This window comes from Taudactylus pleione, unplaced genomic scaffold (genome assembly GCF_031769625.1).
Source record: "Taudactylus pleione unplaced genomic scaffold, aTauple2 ptg000286l, whole genome shotgun sequence".
NCBI lineage: Eukaryota > Metazoa > Chordata > Amphibia > Anura > Myobatrachidae > Taudactylus > Taudactylus pleione.
The window spans coordinates 2,005,777-2,013,996 of record NW_028284688.1 but is presented as its reverse complement, the minus strand read 5'-3'; positions in this window follow the sequence as shown (position 1 = coordinate 2,013,996).

Here is an 8,220-nt window from a genome sequence, read left to right as displayed (position 1 = left end):
CGGGAGGAGGGGAGTGGTGGGTTAGCAGCGGGTCTAGCGGTTGTGGATGTACACCCTGGCGGCATCCCGCGCAGGGGTATAAGTCTCAGAGTCACTTACCTACCGGTAGGATTTGTTGGTGAAAAAGGCTATGGGCTGCTGGTACCTGGTGTTAGTTTCCTTTTGCAGATGCGGTGTTGGATGGCTGCTGCGGTGTCAGCGGTTGGAGGAAGCTCTGTGTGTGGTAGGGGCTTGCTGGTGGACTGTGGGGCTTGGTGCACCGCATTGCTGGCGTTCTGTTCCCACTGCCTGGTGGGTGCCTGCTGGTGTGGATCGCTTAGCACTGCCAGCTTGACACATGCCACACGCACCAGTCTTATTCCATCTCCCCCTGCCCGATCACCTAGCCACCATCCCCAGAGAGATGCCCATCCACACCTCCCCAGACCCCTGTGGTCACCCGAGCCACCAACCATCACCCCCACACACACACGTTTGGCCGCCTGCACCACGGGACTAAACTACCACGACAATGCGGTTTCACATCCCCACCTCCACAATAATTGCCTTACACACCCCAGTGCCCCTGACCCCCACCCTACTCACCACATGCCCCTGCCCGCTCATTAAATCCTCCACACAGCACAAAACACTCCGCATACCTCCTCCGCCCAACGCACGCCAGAGCCAGCTGTCATCTTAACCCATGTAAACATACGGAAACCCTACACAGCACAAGATTGGCTGCCAGCACCACTTGACCACCTCCAACCAACCGCACCCAGTCTCGATCCCCATAGCAGCTGCATAATGCATTAAAGCACACCAGCCCCAGCATACACACCCACACCAGCAGAGCACACGATTGGCTGCCGACACCACATGACCGCCGCTGACCATTCACAGCCGGTCACAATCCCCATAGCAGCCACATATGCACCCAGACACGAGCCACAGCTAACACACCCACAGCAGCACAGTAAACCATTGGCTGCCCAAACCACATGACGTTATCACCCAACCACAGGCTTAGCCTCGCACAATCACCCACGACCTATCTGATACATGGGCCACACCCACTCTTATCCCTGATTGGTCATCTCCACCACCTGACAAACACAGAACCCGGAAGTTCCACATTTAAACCTCACACATGCATAGCCACACTTCTTACCTCCTTGAAGAAGGCAGAGCCCCTGCCGAAACATGTTGGAGACAACCCTACATTCTGACACCACAGCCAGCTTACACCAGAGCTCTTCATTCCTGTGGACAACTCGGTCGAGCCTTGCTGCTTCCAGAACCCTCTCTACCCACCACCCGCAGGGCCGCGCTGGGCATCACAACTAGCAAAGCCCTTCGCACCCCTCTTGATCACCTCTCCACCTGCTAGACCCAGGCGACCATGCACCGCCCCCTGGGAGCAGCCAACACCAGCTCCACTCACATCTGTTCGTCCAGCAGCAATCCCTAAGCGATCCACACCAGCAGGCACCCACCAGGCAGTGGGAACAGAATGCCAGCAACGCAGTGCACCAAGCCCCACAGTGCACCAGCATGCCACTACCACACACAGAGCTTCCTCCAACCGCTGACACTGCAGCAGCCATCCAACACCGCATCTGCAAAAGGAAATTAACACCAGCTACCAGCAGCCCAAGCCTTTTTCACCAACAAATCCTACTGGTAGGTAAGTGACTCCGAGACTTATACCCCTGCGCGGGACGCCGCCAGGGTGTACATCCACAACCGCCAGACCCGCTGCCAACCCACCACTCCCCTCCCCCCAAGACATCCTAAGACTGTTGACCAAAGGTCCAGCAGCGGTAACGTGCCGGTCTATTGAACTGCATGCAAAGGAGCCCCCTAAAAGGGTCCACTCACCTCCCCAGTCTCCACCCACACACACCCCAAAGTGGATCGCTCACCCCACCTGGGTGCCTGGGACCGAACAGGATTAGTACTATTTTTTTCCAATAAACCCTTTGGCCCTCATTTCTGCCTCTGTCTTCATTTCCTCACCCACCACCTCCAGTCCATTAGACCCCCTTCCCTCCCTACACCCCATCACTCCACACACAACATCGAACACAAAAGACCACAACGCACTATTACTCCAGCATTACACCCATAGGGCGAGCGCACCCTCCGTACCCTCTACCCCATTCTTTCGTTACACAGGACCCGGTACTCCTGCTTTTAGGAAGGTGCAGCACCCCAACACAAACAATACATCTCACATCCCATCTGCCCATACAGCAGAGCGCAGTTCTAACCCATCATTTGCAGTTATATTGTCAGATGTTTGACTTTGACACGTATGTGGGATCTCATCAACATAAAAGAACAAATTAGAAGTGAGAGATCCTATCCCAGAAATTATAGGCCTACCAGGTGGTGTAATAAGTGTTTTGTGAATCTTAGGCAAATAATAAAAAACTGGTGTGATGGGATATAGTGAAAATAAAAAAATGATTTCATCTTTGGTGATTACCCCACCTGTGGAGGTCTGTTCCAATAGTGACTTAAGTTCCCTTTGGAAATCTAGAGTGGGATATTTCTGCAATATACAATAAAACTGTGGATCATATAATTGTCTACATGCCTCTTTAACATAATCATCTTTATTCAGGATGACAACTCCACCACACTTGTCAACGGGCTTTATGATGATGGAGTCATCGTCCTGAAGGCACCTTAAAGCATCTTTTTCATCTTTGTTCAAATTTAATTTGCCCAGATCTCTACCATGATAATTTTTATATAATCATTGAAAATCATTCATTGTGTTCTTGTAAAATAAGTGAAAGGTGGGACTTCTATGTGATAAAGGAAATAAGTTTGATTTATTTTTAAAAAGCATTTCATTTCTTTTTAGCAAAATTATAAAATATCAAATAATTGAATTCCTTTATTATTCTCCTCATTCTCATCCTGTAGGGATTGCAGCATCAGGAGTCTCTCCATATCATCACTATCCAATATAATAGGGTTAATCGGTTGTCCCATTTTTTCTTTCTTTTTATTAAAAAAATATCTCTTACTACATAGGGAGTGCACAAATCTATTTAATTCATTAAATAAAATAAATAAGTTGGGATTACCACTGGGGGCAAAATTCAGACCTTTAGCTAACAATTGTGTTTCCTTATCACTTAGATGCCTATCAGACAAATTAAATATTCCATTATTATTTATCTGTATCTGGGTCTTCTCTGCTCTTGCTCCTCCCCTCCCTCTCTTTCCCCTAGTTCTCTTCTCTTTGGTGTCCTTTCTTGCAGCACATCGTTTTGATTCTGATGCATAGGGATTCTCCAATCTTTCTCTTTGGACCAAAAATCCTTAGATTGATGTGTATTTGAAACCTTGGGTCTTTCACCCATATTTGTTTATGGGATTTTTGCCTTCTATATGTAGGATTATATCTTGGGGACATAGGGGGGCTCTAGATTTTCCTGGTTTGCACAAGCATAATTAGTATTATTTGAATTACCCTTTGCTCTAACTGAGTTATCATTTCTCTACTTTTAAATTGTTGTATATTAGTTAAATATGGCCTGTGTTGTCTGTTTCTAGAGGAGTTTCTTCTTTGATAGTAGGAATTCCTATACAAGGGTACACCGGATTCATCTCTCATTAATTTTATTTTTTTAGTTTGAATAAGTTCTTTTTCAGGAATTGCTACTTTTTTATTGAATTCTTCCTCTCTTCTCCTAAACTCAGGATTCTCTCTAATATCCCTTTTACACCAGAGCAAATACCTGGGTTTTTGCTGGGTCTACCCGGGTCGCAGCTCAGTGTAAAAGGGTCCCTGAAAAATAACCTGGGTCAAGTGACCCTGCAATCCAACCCAGGTAGCTACCAGGGTTGGACCCAGGAAATGGTGCAGTGTAAATGGTGCAACCCGGGTTATCTGACCTGGATCATGCCTAAAATGAGCGGATTGGTGGTTGTGGAGCATTCACCTCCCACTTTTTATGACCTCACAGGTTTAGCAGGGCAGACCTGAGTTCAGTGTGAACAGGGCTGACCTGGGAGTAACCCAGATCAAAGGTGCAGTGTAAATGGGTCTGACCTGGGTCTGACCAGGGTTAGAACCATGTCCAAAAACCCAGGTCGGACCTGGGTTTTTGGTGGAAAAGATGTATTAGAGTCATAAGAGTATTATGTACCTGATCTATTTTCAACTCTGTGACCTTAATTTTACGTTTTCTATATTTGATCAGGTGTTTAATTAAAGACATTGAGCATTGCTTGAGAGTATGTTCCCTATCATTAATCAATTCTGGGTCATATATAATAGATACATTCATAATCACCTGTAGACCCTTAGGACTTCTATCCAAATCAATGTATTTCTTAAGGAAAATACTATCCCACCAGTATCTACTTTCTACTAACAACAAGTATTCCAATTCCAAAAACAAATTATTCATATCAGGTTCAATAGCCACATAATTATCCTCAGAATCATACAGATAAAAACTCCTCTCTTCTTGAGTTCATATTCTAGAGCCAATTAAACTCTGTCATTTTCAGCAGATAGGAAAAAAATAGGCTAGGAGACAACCAAAAACAAGTACTAATAAGTAAAATAGCCCAGTGCCTTATTTCAAATCCTTACTGCAAAAGAGCAATTACTTAATGCTGCAGAACTTAAAAAGGTGTTGTCTGCCTCACAAAAAAAAACAATTAGCAAACTAGTATTCTGCACTGATGTAAATAAACAAACAAGTGTATTTGTTATTTATCAATTGTGTATTAATTTTATGAAGAATGAAAAATAGAAACAGACATGCATTACCATAAAACCATAATATAATAGTTCAAAACAAATTACAAATATTGAAATGTAACCCTATAGACTCAATATATTTTGAAGATAAAATAGCAATATGTAAACTTTATAAACTTACACTGAACAAGAGCTATATGTGTAGAAAGTCTAGTGCAGTAGTAGCAGCATACAGTATGTTATCAGTGAAGGACTTCCAGACATATATCAATTATACCCAAATGTATCAAGGTTTAAAAATGTAGAATGTGAGTACTCACAAAAAGAAAAATAAAAAAACATCACTCAGAGCTAAAAAAGATGGATGGATATTTGTACCACCTCCAGGTGAATTATTGTGCCATCTTGCCAAGGTCCCTGCCAACCATAGGGGTCTCTAACGGCAGCCAGGGAGTATCCTCCCTATTAGATGTCAGTGGCCAAATGAAGCCTCCACCGTGAGATAGTTCAGAGGCAACGCCGCTGATAATCCAAATTGTCTCTATAAAGCACGCTGCACCTTAATTTCCAAGCAGCACTGTGATGTAGCAATGCTCTGTCACAGTGCAGGTCTCTGAAGTGCTGGAAGCCAGGGTACTAATAGCGGCACAGCGTGGTTTTAGCGTATCAATCAAAGTGGAGGTAGTCTAATAGTAGCAGAGCTGGGAGCACCAACATCATGTTTTGGTCACTCCTGTGACCTTTATCAAGTTAATTGCTCCATTCCAGACTTGGCAGACTAAATAGCAGGACAATCTGTCTCATTGGTTATAGCAAATCCCAGGTTTTTTCAAAATTAACCCATTCTTGCAGGTCTTCACATGATTTCAATTTAGCACATCATTGTTAGAGGTTTTTTGTTTAATATATACACAGGTTCAGAGTCGTATGTATGTATATTTTTATCTCTAAAGAAAAGACTACAGTTCATATAAATAATAATAACCATAAAACAAAATAATATCTTTGAAAAAATTTTGTAATTCAAAGGAACATAAATTCACAAAAGCATATTTATTGTATATAACATAAAAAATAAATAAATAATAATAAATATAATAAAAAAAAAAATCTAAAATAAAATAAAAAAATATAAAATAAAAAAAATAAAAAAAATACCTGGATTACATCGTACTATCCATTTATGCATTTTGTTATTTATTTAATGGATCCATTATTGAAAAAGTTTATATTGGCTCTAAAAACTATCAATGTTATATATCTGTATAAGCAGCATAAATTCCCATACATTAAACCCAAATTGTTTATATATATATATATATATATATATATAATTATATATATATATATATATATGGGATACAGGGATAATAATAAAACTATGCTAAAGCATTAACACAAGGATCTATTACACCAAATTATTAACCTAAAATATTCATGTTGCATCAGAAATTTACATTTGTGAGACCTGGCTAAGCTTTTAAAATCTTCTACTCCCCATTTTTTGGTAAGCCTCTACACACTGTGAGGGCTGTAGAGAGCCCGGCCAGGCCCAGGTAAAGGAGGGGGCATGGCCTAATCATGGGAGGCGTGGCCACACCCCTATGACAAAGAAATAAGAATAAATCACTTTTGTATCACCGCGCAGCGGTACTGCACTGTGGGGAGGGGGAGCTGTAAGCCGCCCAGCCCGGCACTAAGCAGGGGGGGGCGCGATCAGTGTGATCACTTCCCCCCACTGCCATAGGATACTGCTCTGGCTGCTGCAGCAGCCGCAAGTAGTCTCACACTGCAGGCCAGCACAAGATGTGTGCTAAGCTGCTGTGAGGGACGGGGGTCATCGCAGGACCTGGGCCCTGCTGGGCCCCTCTTGCAAGCCTGGGCCTGGGTAAACTGTACCCACCCACCCCTCTCAGCACCAATGCCCACTGTAGAGTCAGATTCATGTTCTTATCTGACAGAATTGGAATGCAGTGTGGTTTCCTGCTGCTGTATAACACTTACTTTAAGGTTTGATGCTCTGTTTGTTCAGAGACAGTCTTTGGCATACAACTGTTGTATTAAAGGGTAATGGACCTACTGTAACCTTCCTGTTAGCTTAACAGCTCAGGCCATTCTTCGTTGAACACTCAATGTATTTATATTTTTTGTGCACCATTTTCTGCAAACATAGTTGTAACTAAATATTTGTGTGACCCATAGCAACTATTGGTAAGGTCCATTATGTACCAACCAATGGGGAAAAATCTATATTACACATGAAAATTTAACTAGGAATATGGGCCCTACTGCAGCTGCACCCCATGCACCTATAGTAGTGATTACTCCCTAGACTATTTTATAGATCCAAAATTTCTTAGATACTCAAACCACCCACCTTGCACCAAAAATATTTTCTATAATTAAGTCACTTAGATCACATTTCTTCCCCATTCTTCTGTTTGCTCTGTACAACAACTAAACCTCTTGACCATACAGATGTGTCCTCTTACACCTTTGGTGATCAAGGTACAAATGTGCGCACACATCTCGCCCTGTGATTACCTGCAGCAGCATATGCTACAGTGTGCTATGGCACGCACTGTGATTGCACGATGCCGCCACACTACCTTAATTATGCACACCCCTGTTATGGCATCCCAATGCACAGGCATGTCTGCATTCATCCATCCACTCCCCCCTCACCACCCACACATGGCACTTCCTGTCAATCAATATTGGAAGGGTCTGCTTACACACTGCGTGTAGCCTGTGTACCCTTACCTGCTTGCATTGGCTAGTTTGCACATGCACAGTGCAATGCATACGCATGTGTAGTGTGAAAACATTGTCAGGGTGGGTGCAAATTTTCATATGCATTCCTTGCTGATTCAGGCCCACTACACTTGTCAAAGATATATAGCAAATGCAGCTAATTAATGTAGGAGTTTAATAAATTGAAGCTCCTAAGGATTGCATTGCTACTTTTCTTACACATTTGGCCTACTAATATTTACTGATGTTTATTTTTAATGAGCATAGTTAGGAAAATGCCTCAATAAACATTTTTTGGACAACTTGGATTTTGAAACAAATTCGCATCTGGGTTGATTATAACATTATTGTGCATTATTGGTGCTGCAAACAAAATACTGAATTGTCTCTAAAATAACTTACATACATTCATATAGCAATTGACAATGAAATATTTAACATTGTATATACTGTATGTATTGTATATATTAATTGAAAGGAAAAATACTTACAGTACTTTGAAGGGGGTCCTCCTTTTTGATTCCCAACTATGTAGAAAATCATTACACTTTCTGACAGCTCTTGAGACAGGACCGATACCTTCTCCTCTTTACTCCACATTTTAGATAAAGAGCAGAGGCTGCCTCCTCCTTTAAAAAAGAGAGGACTGGGACTGCACCTTCTGCTGCCTGTTCAATTAAACATAATATAGGATAGAATTATTTTGTTTTTGTTTTGCCACACATTAAACTAAAATTTCAACTATTTTAGTT